Here is a 17,384-nt window from a genome sequence, read left to right on the forward strand (position 1 = left end):
ATATCCTGTCTGGAGAACAGAGAGAATACATTACAAAATTCAAGGGATAACAATAGAGAAATATAGAGGTGTGTGTGTGTGTGTGTGTGTGTGTGTGTGTGTGTGTGTGTGTGTGTGTGTGTGTGTGAGTGATTCTGCAAGCCATTGATATATAGACAGAATTTCTCTACCTCTTATTTTACTACTACCTTGATACGTTTACCTCATAATATTTTCCTCTGATACATTTAATGGGTATACATTCATTTGGCTTGGGAAAAAATGTGGCTTATAAGCCTCTTTGAGGAAGTACTTTAGAATTAAGCACATTGAAAAAAACATCTTGTGATTATCCTAGGTGACAGAAATAAGTCATAAATCAGAGGAGTAGCCTTTAAATCCTACACATTGCTATTGACTCTCACACTTTCTATTTGTGTAACTTTGGGCAGATAAATTAAGCAAGAGAGGGACAAGGCATCCAAATTGGAAAAGATGAATTGAAATAGCCTGGGCTAATGACATAATCCTATGGATGCCACCTCCCCCCAAATCCCTCTAACCCACAAGGGTTAGAACTGGTGATTTGTTACCTGACACAAAATCAACTTACAAAAATTGGTAGCTTTTCTATACACTAACAACAAACTTTAATGCAATAAGATAAAGAACCTCGAAATAAGCCTACACAATTGTGGTCAATTGATTTTCAATAAAGGTACTAAGAGCACATAATGGGGAAAGGACAGCCTATTCAATAAAACTAGATGTCCATATATTTGAATAAAAATAAACTATCTTAGCAGTTACATAAGAATCAACTAAAAGTAAATTAAGAAATGAAACACAGGATAAATATTGAAATTTATAAAATTACTAGAAGAAAACATAGAGATAAGAGACTATGCCATTTACCTACGCAGGTATATCTTGGATATGACCCCAAAAGACAGGAAGTGAAAGCAGAAATAGAGTAATGTTGTTATTACATCAAGCCAAAAAGAGTCTTAATAGCAAAACAAATAGAGTGAATAGATAATCCACAGACTGAAAGAAAACATTGGCAAACCACAGCAGATAACTGCTTGATACTAAGAAAACAAATAACAAATAGCCATTTTTCAAAAGATGACATGCACATACCCAAAGGATATATGAAAAGATATTCAACATGTCTAGTTACAAAACATATGCAAATTAAAAACAAAGGGAAATATCTTCACATATCTGGTTATCTGTTATCAAAATGATGAGTGATACGTACTGGCAAGTTCCACAAATAGCTGAAAATAAGAATGTCAATTGCACAAAGAAATCTGAAATCAGTACACTAAAGATATGACTGTACTCCTACCTTCATTTCAGCATTATTCACAGTAGCTAGGAAATGAAAGCAACCTTAATGTCCACTAACAGTGAATGAGTTGGGTGAGGGGGAGGAGGGTTGGGCGGGGGGGGGGGGGGGGGGAAGAAGGGAAAGGAAGGGAAAGGGAAAAAAAGGAGGAGGCTACAATGCTTGATAAGAAATGTACTCATTATCTTGCCCATGTAATTGTAACCCCTCTGTACAGTATTTTCACAATAAAAAAATAAAAATAAAAATAAAAAAATAAAAAAGTTAACAAAGGGAAGGATTTAAATGCTCTCAGCACAAAGGAATTGTAAATATCTGAGGTAATGAATTTTATGAACTGAGAAAGCACAAGGAACCTTCAAATAAATATCTGAGAAAACCTCTATGGTCATGAAAACAACTGACACTTGTATGCTGTAGAAATAACAATGCCTCAGCAGATGTGCTTACACCTGTGTTGAATGGGGCAGATTGTACATGTTGTGATCCCATCCTGGCAGGGAGACTAAGTGTATTGCCAGGGGGTCTGTATCATTGAGTATTTTCTAAGGCCTCCTAAAAAGTGAAAACTAACCGGGATTGAAAAAAAAAAGTGAGAATTCACTTGGGAACTAAAAGCCTGCAAAAGTGAGAAATGTGGCTCTCATTTATTCAAATAATTGCTTCCAGATGAATTACCTATTTTTTTTAAAAAAAGAATAAAAACAGTATAGGCTGTTAGGTGTGGACAGTGCAGAATTTCTGGAATAGCAACTTGAAAATCTGCAAATGGAGCTGCAAGGGGAAGACTACTTGGTTTTAATGTATGTACACACAAAATAATTATTTCTCAAGTAACAAGGATTTTAAACTTTTCCAAATTGTTTTTCACACTTAAATTACATTTAATAATTTGGTCCCTTTTAAAGTTAAAAATTAGTTTTACATTGTATCAAAGTATATATTTTAAGATAAACTCTGTGTGTGTGTGTGTGTGTGTGTGTGTGTGTGTGTGTGTGTGTGTGTGTGTGTTTTGGTTCTGGGGCTTGAACTGAGATATTGTGCACTGTCCTTAAGTTGTTTATGCTCAAGGCTAGCACTCTACCACTTGAGCCACAGCTCCATTTCTACCTTTTTGCTGGTTAATTGGAGATAAGAGTCTCATAGACTTTTTTGCCCAGGCTGTCTTTGAACCAAGATCCAATCCTCACATCTCAGCCTCCTGAGTAGCTAGGAATTTAGACATGAGCCACTAGTACCCAGATGATTAGATAAAATTTTAAATCCTTCATCTTCAAGATATGATTTATAATAAAATAATTATAGTGTATTTAAGGACATTTTTTACCCAAATATTAATATATATATTGACAATTTTAAATTTGATAAATAACTTTGTAAACTAGTCTTTTCAAAGCTACCATATACTTGATTTGAAAGTTATCTTTGTCGCTGTTCTTCTTAATGTACTTATAATGTACTATGTGATTTTTTGTTTCTTTTGTATGTTCTTCCCCCATGGCTCAACCCCTGTTGTCACTGTATTTGATTCTGGTGCCCTGCATCTTGTACATATATTTTTCTAATTTGGGGAAGGGAAGGGAAATAAAATGCTGAAATAAAGATACAGGTTGACCCATTGTAACAATGAGATGTACAAGACAATACATTGAAAACAAATTTTACAACTTTGAGGTGGGGGGAAAGGGAGATGGGAGGAAGGAGCTGGGGAAGTGGGAAGGAAGGGGATTTTAGGGGGAATAAAAAGGAGGGTGTAACAATGCTCAATAGGAAATGGACTCATTACATTGCTCATATAACTGTAATCCCTCTGTACAGTATTTTACAATAAAAATATACATTAAAAATGAAAATTGAGTATATAGATAAATGACTAGATTAGAATATCAGAGATTATATCTTATAATTTTTTCAACTGATATTTTTTCTCACACTTCCTTTAATGATAAAATCACCCCTTCATACGATCATTATATTTATGATGATAAGGTTATTAGGAAAGGATTCCATATTCGTGTTACTTTTCAAATAAATGAACACAAATGTATATTAGAAATGTGGAAGTGACAGTAGCCCTTGTACATGGAAAAATATATTAGCTACAAAAGCATGGGGTCTAGTTTTATATCTATGTATAAATTTTCAATGTGTCTAATAATTTTAGACTGCTGTGAATGACAGATGAAAATAATAAAATATCAGGTGTTTAAAATTCCTGAATTTACATTTTGCAAAATATCTAACTCATTAATATAATTTTGGTGTTTTATTATAAATAATGAGTTAAGAAAGATTTTATGCAGGGCATGGGTGGCTCACCTCTGTAATCCTAGCTACTCAGGAGGCTGAGATTTGAGGATCGTGATTCAAAGCCAGACTGGACAGGAACGTCCATGAGACTCTTATCTCCAATTAACCACTAGAAAACTGGAAGTGGAGCTGTGGCTCAAGTGGTAGAGCACTATCCTTGAGCTGAAGGGCTGAGGAACAGTGCCCAGGCCCAGAGTTCAAGCCCCACAACCACACACAAAAAAAATTTGGCTGGCATTAACAGATACATGGGCAATCTATTCTTAGGAAGAACTAAATTGAATAAAATTTTTGGTCTGTCTGTCTGTCCCACATCCATTTTGATGTACTAAAGGTATCATACTTTGTTGTGTAATATTTTATTACATAAATCCAACTTGCATATCTGGGTAATAGAGTCTGGAAACAAATTCTCAACATCATTTTAAACTTTTCATTAACTTGTTGTAGTAATTATAATGTTTTCAGGGTATAAAACTTTTGGGTATTTCAATTATAGTTAGATAATTGAAACATGTATGAAAGAGAAAATAATCACTGCTAGTAGCAGTAGTTATTTATGATAAAGAGAGACTTATTTGTTCATCATGTACTCATTGGTCTCTTCTATTTTGTCTCCACATAAACTTACATAATTTCAAATGATTTAAATGTAAACATTTGTTATTTTTTGTTATTTTAAAAATGAAATGAAAGTGATATCCAAAAGCACTTTCATAGTCTCATAAAGTTTTGTGGATTATGGGTTGGTTTAAAGAAAGACAAGCCAGGTGTCTGAATGAACTTTTGTTTTGTGTAGGGTCTCAGGCTAGCCTTGAGCTCATAACCCTCCTGCTCTGCCTGCAGAGTTGCAGAGGTTACAGGTGTGTGCCAGTATACCTGGCAAAAAGGGAGTTTTCTTATAGTGTTTAAATTAGTATAGCTATTAAGGAAAACAGAATGAGAAATCTTTAAAAACTAAAAATAGAACTTCATGTGATCTAGCAAGTTCACTCCTAGAAGGAAACATAGGGGGAAATATCCCAAACATTGGTTTTTGCATTGATTCCTTGAATATGACCTTCAAATCTTAAACAAGAAAATACAAAAATGGCAAACAAAAATAACACAAATCTTTAGCACAGCCAAGGAAACAATCACTAGAGTGAAGAGACAAATAAGCTAAGAGTGCTGATTCATGACTGTGATCCCAGGTTTACAAGAGGCTGTAGGTGAAAATCTCAATATACTATGTGAAAAAACTAAAGCACAAAAGAGGCTAGTTAGAGTATGTGAATTGTGGTAGAGTACTATCAAAGGAAAAAAATAAAGTAATAGAGATTTGTATATTCTTGATTACTTAAAATCTTAGATTTCACAGTAAATAATTTAAATGCATTTTGTGTATAATTGGAAGTGGAAAACAGAGTTAATCAGGAAACATGGTATCTTTCTGGTGTTAGTAATGTATAGCTGAAAAATGGAAAATTGTATACATTTAAGATACACAGAATAATGATTTGATATATGTGTGTATGTATGAAAATCACAAAGAATTAGCATGCTCATGGCCTCAGATATACCCTTTTGTGGCAAGAAATTCTTAGTATACATTCTCCTAGCAAATATATAGTGTATTATTAACTATACTTACCATGTTTTAATTACAATCTAGAAATTACTCATTTTATAATTAATTGCAAGTGTTTACCATTTGACCAGAGTTGCCATATTTTCTTTAACCCTCCTGTCCCTGGATAATACACTTCTTCGTTTATAGATCCTGGGGCTTGAACTCTGTGATTGGGTGCTATCCCTGAGCTTTTTTGCTCAAGGCCTGAGCATTATCCCTGAAAATTTTTGCTTAGTGTAACCACTCTACCAATTTACCCACAGCTCCATTTCTAGGTTTTTCAGTGCTTAATTGGAAATAAGAGTCTCAGGGACTTTTACTGTCCTGGCTTGCTTTGAACCATAATCCTCTGATCTCAGTCACCTGAGTAGCTAGGATTACAGACATTAGCCGCTGACATCCAACTTGGTTACTACCCTTTTACCCTCTGTTTCTATGACGTTGAGTCATTTACATTCCACATATAAGTGAGATAATACTGCATTTGCTTGTGATGCATTTTTCTTAGCATAATTTTCATCCATGTTGTTGCAAATCATAGGAAACCTTTCTCTTTTTTTGTCGGTTGTGGGGGGAGTTGTCTGAACTCTGGGCCTGGGCGCTGTCCCTCAGCTCTTCAACTCAAGGCCACCGCTCTACCACTTGAGCCACAGCGCCACTTCTGGCTTTTTCTGCTTCTGTGATGCTGAGGAATCGAACCCAGAGCCTCATGCATGCAAGGCAAGAACTCTACCATTGAGCCACCTTCCCAGCCTGAATCCTGTCTTTTTAAAGGGCTGAGGAATATTCCATTGTATATGTTCTTCGATAAAAAAAAAATCTGTTCATCTATCAATGGAACTTTGGACACCTAGGTTATTTCCATACCTTGACAACTGTGAATAATGTTTTATTGAACATGGGAGCGCAAAAATGAGCAGGATTTGGGATGGAATTTGCAAAGCTATTAGGAAGTTTTCATGGCCTTTCTTCATTCCCCCCAAATTTTTAAATGCAGATCTACCTATCAACTCAGTTTTCCCAGGGCAGCATCCTGCATGGCTGAGAAAACCAAGTATTAGCAACTACACTCACACTTTCCCTGAAGGAGAAATGGCAGGTTGCTAGGACCTCTCTAGATAATGAGTTGTATCTTGAAGGGGGTTTGCAGGTAAAAATGGAACAGTTCCACTTAGTCTCTTCTTTTGGTACATTTTCAGAATTTTATGACTCAGTTGTGTAATGGAATTTCTCTGCTGGGTTCTTACAAAGATATTCTCATTGGTAGTTGCTAAAATCAATGTGTACATAGTGTGTATGTAGGGGAGGAAACCAGTACAAACATATATATGTGTGTGTATATATATGTATATATATATACATATATATGCATATATATATATATATATATATAGAGAGAGAGAGAGAGAGAGAGAGAGGCCCTGGGGCTTCACTTCAGGGACTGTGCTCTTTTGCTCAAGGCCACAGGTCTATTTCTGGTTTTCTGGTGATTAATTAGAGATAAGAGTCTCACTGACTTTCCTGCCTGGGCTGAGTTTGAATGGTGATCCTCAGATCTCAGCATACTGAATAGCTAGAATTACAGGCATGAGCTACCATGGCCTGGATATAATTATTAATTGTACAAATTAAGGGGCTTCATCATGACATTGGCACATAATGCACTTTGATCATGTACACCCCTCTATTACTCTGTATACCTCCTTTTGGCTCTCTGTCTTGCCTTTTCTTCATGACTAATATTTCTCCTTTTATATTGATGTCCTTTTATATTTCCCATGTTACACATTGAGAAAAATATTGTTATATTTGTAAGCCTAATAAGCCTGACTCTGGCTTATTTCAGTTAACATGATAATGCTCCATTTTTGTCCATTTCCCTACAAATGGCATAATTTTGTCCTGCTTTATGGCTACATAAAATATTGTATATATGTATCTTATTATCATCATTCATTCACCCATTGATGGGCACTTAGACTGATTTCATAACCTGACTAGTGGGAATTCTGCAGCAATAAGCTTATATTTTGCCATTTCATCAACAGCATCTCCTTCTGATGAAAACTTGCTTACAGTTTTGAAGACAATATTGACTGGTAAAGCCAGTAACAAGCAGCATATTTTCCTATGCAGATATTGACTACCTATAAATCATTCACGTTTCACTCTCAATATATAACGTTCAATAAAATTGTGTGATGCTAGTCTGAGGTACAAAGCAAGCCTTAAGTTAAAAAACAAACAAATAGCCGGGCGCTGGTGGCTCACGCCTGTAATCCTAGCTACTCAGGAGGCTGAGATCTGAGGATCACAGTTCAAAGCCAGCCCGGGCAGGAAAGTCCGTGTGACTCTTATTGCCAATAAACCATTAGAAAACCAGAAGTGGTGCTGTGGCTCAAGTGGTAGAGCGCTCGCCTTGAGCTGAAGAGCTGAGGGACAGTGCCCAGGCCCAGAGTTCAAGCCCCACGACCGACAAAAAACAAAACAAAAAAAACCAAATAAATAAAAACAACATAACCAGAAAAAGGGGCTGGGAAGGTGACTCACTTGGTAGAGTACTTGCCTTGCATGTATGAAGCACTGGGTTCGATTCTTCAACACCACCTAGGCAGAAAAAAGCCAGAAGTGGTGTTGTGGCTCAAGTGGTAGAGTGCTAGCATTGGGCTGAAGAGGTGAGGGACAGCACCCAGGCCCAGAGTTCAGGCCCCACAACCAACAACAACAACAAAAAGAACCTCTGCAGTTTCATGCAATCCCATTTGTCCAACGTTTCTTTGGTTTGTTGTGTTTCTGGGTCTCTATTAAGAAAATTTCAGCCTGTGCCAAGGAGACCTAGGGTTTCTCCTATTCAGTCCTGTAATGTTTTCATGGACTCTGCTTTTATTTCAAGGTCTTTCATCCATTTGGAGTTGATTCTGCTGCAGTGTGATATATACAGGTCTAGTTTTAGTTTTCTACAAGTGTTTAACCAATTTTGCCAGCACCATTTACTGAAAAGGCTGTCTTTTCTTCCATTCTATTTTTTTACCTCCCTTGTCAAAGATTAGGTGGCTATAGGTCTATGGGTTCATTTCTGGGTCTTCAGTCCTATTCCATTGGTCCTCAGGTCTGTTCTTGTGCCAGTACCAAGCTATTTTTATTACTATGGCTTTGTAGTAGAGTTTGAAATTTGGTATTGATATTCCTCCAGTGCTGTTCTTTCCACTAAGGATTGTTTTTGCTATTTGGGTTTTTTACTGTTCCATATGAATTTTTGGATGGCTTCTTCTATTCCATTGAAGAATGAGGTTGCAATGTTGATAGGTATCGCATTGAATTTATAGATAGCTTTTGGCAATATTGCCATTTTCACGATGTTAATCCTCCCAATCCAAGAGCATGGGAGGTTTGTCCAATTGCTTTGTTCTGCATTAATTTCCTTTTTCAGGTTTTTAAAGTTTTCATCATGCAGGTCTTTCACCTCTTTGGTTAAGTTAACTCCTAGGTATTTTATTTTTTGTGGGGCTATTACAAAAGGAGATGCTTTCCTAATTTCAGCCGTGCTCTTCTCATTATTGGAATACAGGAAAGCCATTGATTTCTGAGGGTTAATTTTATACCCTGCAACTTTGCCAAAGTTTCCAATCAGCTCAAGTAACTTGGGAGTGGAGTCCATGGGGTTCATTCTTTATTTTTATTTTATTTACTTTTGGGAGGGTGTCCAGTCGTGGGGCCTGAACTCTGGGCCTGGGTGCTGTCCCTCAGCTCTTCAGCTCAAGGCTACCACTCTGCCACTTGAGCCACAGCGCCACTTCCGGTTTTTTTCTTTTTTGCTTATGTGGTGCTGAGGAATCAAACCCAGGGCCTCATACATGCAAGGCAAGCACTCTACCACTGAGCCACCTTCCCAGCCCCCATGGGGTTCTTTAAATACAAGATCATGTCATCTGCAAAGAGGGAGAGTTTTACTTTATCCTTCCCTATTTGGTTCCCCTTTATGTCTGCATCTTGTCTTATTGCTGTAGCTAGGCATTCTAATACCAGGTTGAAGAGGAGTGAGGAGAGTGGACACCATTGTCTCATTCCTGAATTTAGTGGACATGGCTTTAACTTTTCACCATTAAGTATAATGTTGGCTGTAGGTTTGTCATATATAGCCTTCATTATATTGAGGAATTTTCCATGGATTCCTAGTTTTTCCAGAGCCTTTATCATAAAGGGGTGTTGGATCTTATCAATGGACATAGCTAGCAAGAACAACAGAAAGCCCATGAACTGGGAGAAGATCTTCATTAGTCATACAACAGACAAGGATTTCATATCTAAAATATACTTAGAACTCAAAAATTTAAATCCCCCAACAACAAATCCTCAAAGAATCAACTCCTCAAAGATTCACAAATGGGCTATAGACTTAAAGAGAGACTTCTCTGAAGAGAAAAAAAAATGGCCAATAGACACATGAAGAAATGCTCAACCTCTCTAGCCATAAAAGAAATGCAAATCAAGACAACCCTGAGATTCCACCTCACCCCAGCTAGAATGGCTATAATCAAGGAATCTAATAACAACATGTGCTGGAGGGAATGTGGCCAAAAGGGAACCCTACTGCATTGTTGGTGGGAGTGTAAACTTGTTCAACCACTCTGGAAAGCAGTATGGAGGTTCCTACAAAGACTTCACATAGAGTTTTCTTATGACCCAGCAATCCCACTTTTGAGCATTTACACAAATGTGCACAAACAAGGTCATACCAAAGCTACCAGCACAACCATGTTTATCGCAGCATTGTTTACCATAGCTAAGATATGGAACCAACGTAGATGCCCCTCAGTAGATGAATGGATCAAGAAAATGTGACATATATATATATATATATATATATAATAGAATTCTATGCCTCCATCAGAAAGAATGACATTGCCTCGTTTGTCAGGAAATGGAAAGACAGAAAAAATTATATTAAGTAAGCCAGGCCCAAAGAAACATAGGTCCCATGGTTTCCCTTGTTTGCAGTGACTAGTACATGTCTAGGATAAGCAGAGAAGGTCAAAGGCCATGTCCGTACAACCACATGAGATAATGTTAAGCAAAATGTACCCCAAGACAGGAACACAGGAGGTTTTTTTTTCTTTCTTGCTAGTGTTTTAATGTACTTACAATGCACTATGTGATTCTTTTGTTTCTATTGTAGCTTCTTCCCCCATGGTATAACCCCTGTTTTCACTGGATTTGATTCCGGTGCTCTGCATCTTGTATATGCATTTTTGTAATTTGGGGAGGAGAAGGGAATATTGCAGAACGCTTAAATGGGGATGCAGGCTGACCCATTGTGATGAGATATGTACAGGACACTATATTGAAAAGGAAAGTTACAATGTCGGGATGGGGGGAGGGCCAGAAGAGTTGGGGAGGCTGGGAGGGAAGTGATGGTAAGGGGAAAATAAAGAGGGAAGTAATAATACTTGCTATGAAATGTACTCGTTACCCTACTCATGTAACTGTAACCCCTGTGTGCAACATTTTTTACAATGAAAAATATTATTTGAGGATAAAAGGTATAAATTCAATGAGAGAAGAAAATAGATTAAAAGAATAAAGAAAGGAGATGCAAAACATGCAAATAAAGAGAATAGACTGTAAAGGGCATGAGTAGGAGAGTAGTATTACTATTATTAAATATAGTAAATGAGATGTGGACTATAAATTATATAAATGGTTGAATTTTTAATGAAGGAACATCATTAAAGAATACCTACTACTGTGTTTTTTTCATATCTGTTTTTTTCTCTATAAAATTGTTTTGGTGATAAACATCTATAGTTTGTTTCATTCAGTTGTTTCTTCAGTCTTTCTAAAGACATTGTTACACAAGCCCACATATTTGAAAGAAAAATTACTATGACTTTCCACAAACTGACTTCTCCCAAATTCTTGGTTTTGTTTTTTCTCTTAGGTCCTCCTTGATTTCTTTCCGTGGTAAATTTATCAATTTTTATTACAGGCTTAACTTTTTACTTTTATTTTGTCGGTTGTGGGGCTTGAACTCTGGGCTTGGGTGCTATCCCTCACCTCTTCAGCTCAAGGAGAGTTCTCTACCGCTTGAGCCACAGCACCTCTTCCGGTTTTCTAATGGTTTATTGGCGATAAGAGTCTCCCGGACTTTCCTACCTGGGCTGGCTTTGAACGGCGTTCCTCAGGTCTCAGCCTCCTGAGTAGCTAGGATTACAGGCATGAGCCACCGGTGCCCTGCAGGCTTAACATTTTTATGACAAACAGTGAGGTAGTGATAGGAGGGAGAAAAATGAAGAATAATGAAATGGCTGGGAATGTGGCTTAGTGGTAGTGTGTTTCCCTAGTATGTAGAAGGCCCTGGGTTCAATTCCTCAGTGCCACATAAACGAAAAATGATAATCAAATCATAAAATAAATAAATTTTTAAAAAGAAGCATTATACTTCATAATTTATGTTATGGAATTGTAACCTCTTTGTACAACTACTTCACTTTTAAAAAGGGCACAATGAAAAATTTTAAATTCAAAACAAAAACTAGGTAAGGAAAAGTACCTCTCCTCCACAAGATCTTACTCAATATGTTTCTTAATGTTATGTGGGTATGAGGCACAAGAAAAGGGACAAAAGCAAAGAGAGAAATGATGGCAAAGAATTTAATAGATTATAAGCTGCTCAATGAAACTGGACCTTAAGAGCTGAGAATCCACCTAAGCTGTATGCTATGTAAGGACAGAGCTTGGATTTTTGGTGTGTCCTGTTTTGTTTATTCTGAAGGAAATTTGATGTTTTAAGATTATAACCATCTGAGAATGGTTTTCTGATTTTTGTAAATCTACATGTGCGAAAGCCATTTAGCAAAATGCCAACATAGGCCTCAGAGTTTGTAATGTAAAAAAAGCAGTAAGAAAGACCTAATGGAACTTGTGAAGTATTCAACAAGATGTTTTGAATATAATAAGACTTCAATATATATTATTTGATATACATTATTTAAATATATATTATATATTATTGAAAATATATTAATGTACTGTTTAAATATGTAATGTATTTACATTAAAAAGAGAAAAGTGAATTTTTTCAGAAATATTTTAGGTAAACAAAATTTGGACACAAATATCAGTAAGTGGCTAAATAATGATCACAAGGAAATGATCGCCAGGCGCTGGTGCCTCTCGCCTGTAATCCTATCTACTCAGGAGGCTGAGAGCTGAGGATAGCAGTTCAAAGCCAGCCTGGGCAGGAAACTCCATGAGACTCTTATCTCCAATAAAACACTAGAAAAAAACCGGAAGTAGCATTGTGGCTCAAGCAGTAGAGCGCTCGCCTTGAGCTGAAGAGGTGAGGGACAGCACCCAAGCCCAGAGTTCAAGCCCCACGACCGACCACCCCCCCAAAAAAGAAAACGATCATATGAGAGAATTATATGCACCATTGATTGAATAGATCTCTTGGCATGAAAATAAAAATAACAGAAAAAGACACAGAAAGCTGCAGGATGATATGATGGAAATTATTTTAAAATTACAACACAATATTATATTGTATTATATATAAATATATTATATATATAAAATACAATATTAAGTGAAGTGAAAAGAAATGGTCAATCTTTTAAATAATAAATGGCAATTGAATATATGTCACTGTAAGTGCTACATGTTTTGTGGGTAGACATATATTTCTAAATTCATATAGAAAATGGTCAAAACATGCACATCAAATTGATGAAATGGTTGCCCTCAAAGGAGAAAAGAGGGTCAGAATTTCAGGAAGTAGTCAGAGAGGACTTACATGTAATATTTTTAACTTTTATAAAAAAAATTGATGATGTATTAATTCATAATTAAGATTTATGTTTAAATGTATTGCTGTATTGTAGCAAATCTTGTGTATATATTTACATTGTTCTATTGGGCTCCCCTGACAACTAAGAAGATATATTTTTCACCAAATGTTTGAAACCAAGAGTCTACTTCCAATGGGTCCTTTGATCTGTTACTCCAATTGGAACCACACAGAATCCATTGTCAAAGCAGATAGTATTTTCCAGGTAAACACAATATTTCAAAATAAAACTTACTAGGCCTAATTCAAGGCTTTTTTTCATCAAATTTGCAGTAATGCTCCCTATATACTATAAAGGTTTCACATTAGTAAAGAAAACAATTTTTATATGGGGCTTCATCCCGAACTGCTACTGGGTGAGAAGGAAGTGAACTGGAGAGTGAGCTGTCAGCAACTCTCCAGGATCTGAAGGAGCCCAACACATGCTCTCCACATTCTGACCTGTGTTGTCAATCACCATTCACCAATAGCTCATTCTTTTTATACAATTATCATCTGTTCCCCAGACATCACCATTTGGATATAATTTTTGCAAGCTGTCATTTATCATTATTTTGTAGAAAAAGAGACTCTGAAGCATTCTTTGGATTGGGTATGTCTTCTACATTCCATATATTCTGGTCTTAAGAGAAGAACTTTCTTCCTAAATATATGTTAGCAACAAAATATTAAGCTTGTCACAGGGAATATCATTATTTGTACAAGAGAAGGCAAGCTTCTTGTACATAATTTACACCAGTGTGTTAACTCAAAGAAACAATAAACAAGCGTAAACACAAATATGACACTGTCATTTGAGTAATATGTTCAATTACATACTTACATGTAATGGAATATTCCCCTGTACTAAATTATAATCATTGCCTTAATTCATATCAAGTGATTTGTCAGGCATATAAATTGCCTCCCCCCTCCCCAACCCCACCCCCGCCACCGCCACACCTTTGAACAAGTCTGCTTTCTGCTTTTTAAAATTCTTCTGTCAAAATGTCAAGCAGGATCTGAATTCACTCTCTAGCAGAATTAGTTTTTTTCATTTTCCTAAAATGGGGTTTTCATTAAATCTGCAAAACCCACATAGAGGGCTTTCAGATTTTTATGTAGAAAATGATGATTTCCTATATTAATTTTACAAAGAAACATCTTTATTGAAGAAATTGTCTGGAAGATAAAAATATCAATTCTAAACCATCGAACTCCTTCCACGTGTAGCTGTGCTGTCATAGCAAAATATGCTTTCATATTACTACTGGTAGTGTACTCATCCTCCTTACATCATATTCATCATTCTGAGCATATATTTACATTTTATCATATATTTACATATATAGCATTTTCTTCTTTAAAACATTTTCCAAATGTTGGGACATATGTGGAAGATTTTACAGGAAGAAGTGTGAAGAAATCTATTTGCCTACAAAGACTACTCACAGAAAAGAAAAGTCATAGCACCTCATAGTATTATAGAAGGAAGAGAAACTAGAAATTATTTCTACTTCTGTTTTTGCTTGTTCTGTGGCATGCTGTCCCTAAGCATCTTTGTGCTCAAGGCTAGAACTCTACCTCTTGAGACACAACTCCACTTCTAGCTTTTTCTGAGTAGTTTATTAGATAAGAGTCTCACAGGGCTGGGAAGGTGGCTCAGTGGTAGAGCGCTTGCCTTGCATGCATGAGGCCCTGGGTTCGATTCCTTAGCACCACATAAGCAGAAAAAAAAAAGCTGGAAGTGATGCTGTGGCGGCTCAAGTGGTAGAGTGCTAGCCTTGAGCTGAAGAGCTGAGGGACAGCGCCCAGGCCCAGAGTTCAAGCCCACGACCGGACCACCCCCTCCCCCCAAAAAAAAGTCTCACAGACTTTCCTGCCTGAGCTGGCTTCAACTCATGATCCTCAGATTTCAGCCTTCTGAGTAACTAGGATTATATGTGTGAACCACAGGTGCCTGGCTCAACATTTTATAGATAAGAAATCTGAACACTTTAGAGATGAGTAGTTTAACCAAGATCACATAACATTCATGCCATTGAATTTTCTGTTATCTTTTCCTAAGATAAATTAAATGTATATAACTGGATTATCAATTACAGTGTATTGATACACGTTTGTGTACCATGCCAGTACCTTACTGCCTTCATTGCTGTAGCTCTATGTAAGTAGGCTTTAAAATTGGTTAAGTCCAAATAAAAATTAAAATTAAAAAAAATAAAAAATAAAATTGGTTAAGTCCAAATCCACTAATTTTTTTTCCTTAATTCTTAGGCTGTTTTCGGTCATTTGCATTCTCACATGAATTTTAAGGTTGGATTGTCAAATACTGCAAAAAAAGTTAGCTAATAACTTAATAAGAATTCTGTGGGTTTTGCAGATCAATTTGCATAGTATTGCCATTTTAACAACATTAAGTAATTGAGTATGTTTCCATTTAGTTGGTTTCTAGTGTGTTTCAAGGCTTTTTATTGTGGAGGGAAATACAACATAAGATCTAGCATCTTAAGTTTTAATATGTACAATACAGCATTGTTAATTATAGGCACATTATGCATTAGAATTTATTCATTGCACAATTAAAACTCCATATTGAATAAAAAACAACTCCCTGGTCCTCCAACCTGTTAGTCCCAGACACTACTATTGCATTTTGCTTTTGGACATTTTCAGTAACATTTTATCAGTTTAAAATATAATTTTTATGTTTTGGGAAAATATTATATGTACTTTATTTTTTTGCTGCTGGTATAAATTGAATGTTCTGTTAATTTCTTTATCAAATCGTTTATTTCAATCTTTGAAAGTATAATTTTTGTTATATTGGTTTTCAATACCTAAAAAGCAATTGGCTTATTTGTTCATTCTAATATTTTTAGTGAATTCCTTAGTATTTTCTACAAATAAAATTATGTCACTTAGGGATAGACTTAACTTTCTATCTAGAATCTTGCAACTATCACTGCCTAATTTCCCAGGTTAGAAATTTTAGTATGATTTCTAATAGAAGGGACTAGAATGGAAAGCAATATCTTCCTTCTGATTTAAATGGAAAACATCCTGTCTTTTACTATTTAGTATGATGTTAGCTTGGGCAATTTTGCAGACATTTTTTGTAAAACTTTTCTTTCAGGATGAATAAGTTCTCATCTCTAATTAGTTTTTATATCTTTTTTATTTTTATTTATTTTTTTTATTGTTTTCAGGTCCGGTTGTGGGCCTGAACTCTGGTCTTGGGCGCTGTCCCTCAGCTCTTCAGCTCAAGGCTAGTGCTCTACCACTTGAGCCACAATACCACTTCTGGCTTTTTTTTTCTGCTTATGTGGTACTGAGGAATGAAACCCAGAGCCTCATGCATGCAAGGCAAGCGCTCTACCACTGAGCCACCTTCCCAGCCCCTAGATTTTATATCTTTTAATCATGCAGATGATTTTAATTATGTCAAGTATTTTTTCTTGGCCTATTGAAAAGATGAGATTATTACTTTTTAGCCTATTGATATCTATTATGTTAGCTGATTTTCAAATGTTATGCCAACTGCATTATTGGGATAAATATCATTTGGTCACCTCATAAAATTAATTTTATGTATTTCTGGATTCAATCTTTATTGAAGATTTATGTGTAGATATTCATAAAGCATTCATAAGAATATTGGTTCTTTTGAGAAAGTGTAAGAGCTAAGTACATAAAAATTGGGAAGGATTTTTAAGGCTTCTAATATTTCAAAGAATTTCTAAATGATTGGATTTAAATATCTTTAAACATTTGGTAAAATTTACCAGTGAAACCATTTAATCTTGAGCTTATCTTTTGTTTAATTACTAATTATATCTCTCATCATTGGTCTATTCAGATTCTATGCCTTTTTTATCAGTTTTGTTCATTTAAATCTTAAGAAATTTTCATTTTCACTGGTTATTTAATATATTTTAAAATATCCTAATATAATCCTTTGTTAATTTTTGTAAATTTGTTAATAAAACCCATCTTGTCCTTAATTTAGTAATATGAAACCTCTCACTGGGTTTCAATCTGTTAAAATGCGTTTTCTAATGTATTTATTTTAATTGACAAATAGTAAGTATATTTTGATGCTTGTAAATATGTCTATATTGTGAAATGACTAAATTAAGCTAATTAACATAAGCATTCTATCACTTAACTGTAGGTTAAGATCAGTTGGCATTTTTGAAGAATATAATACATTATTACTGATTACAATGTTATTTGGAGGATACATTAAACTTATTTTTATCTAAATAAAATTTTAGTCCTTTGACCAGTATCCTTCCTGTCCT

The sequence above is a fragment of the Dipodomys ordii genome, unplaced genomic scaffold, assembly GCF_000151885.1.
Source record: "Dipodomys ordii isolate 6190 unplaced genomic scaffold, Dord_2.0 Scaffold116, whole genome shotgun sequence".
NCBI lineage: Eukaryota > Metazoa > Chordata > Mammalia > Rodentia > Heteromyidae > Dipodomys > Dipodomys ordii.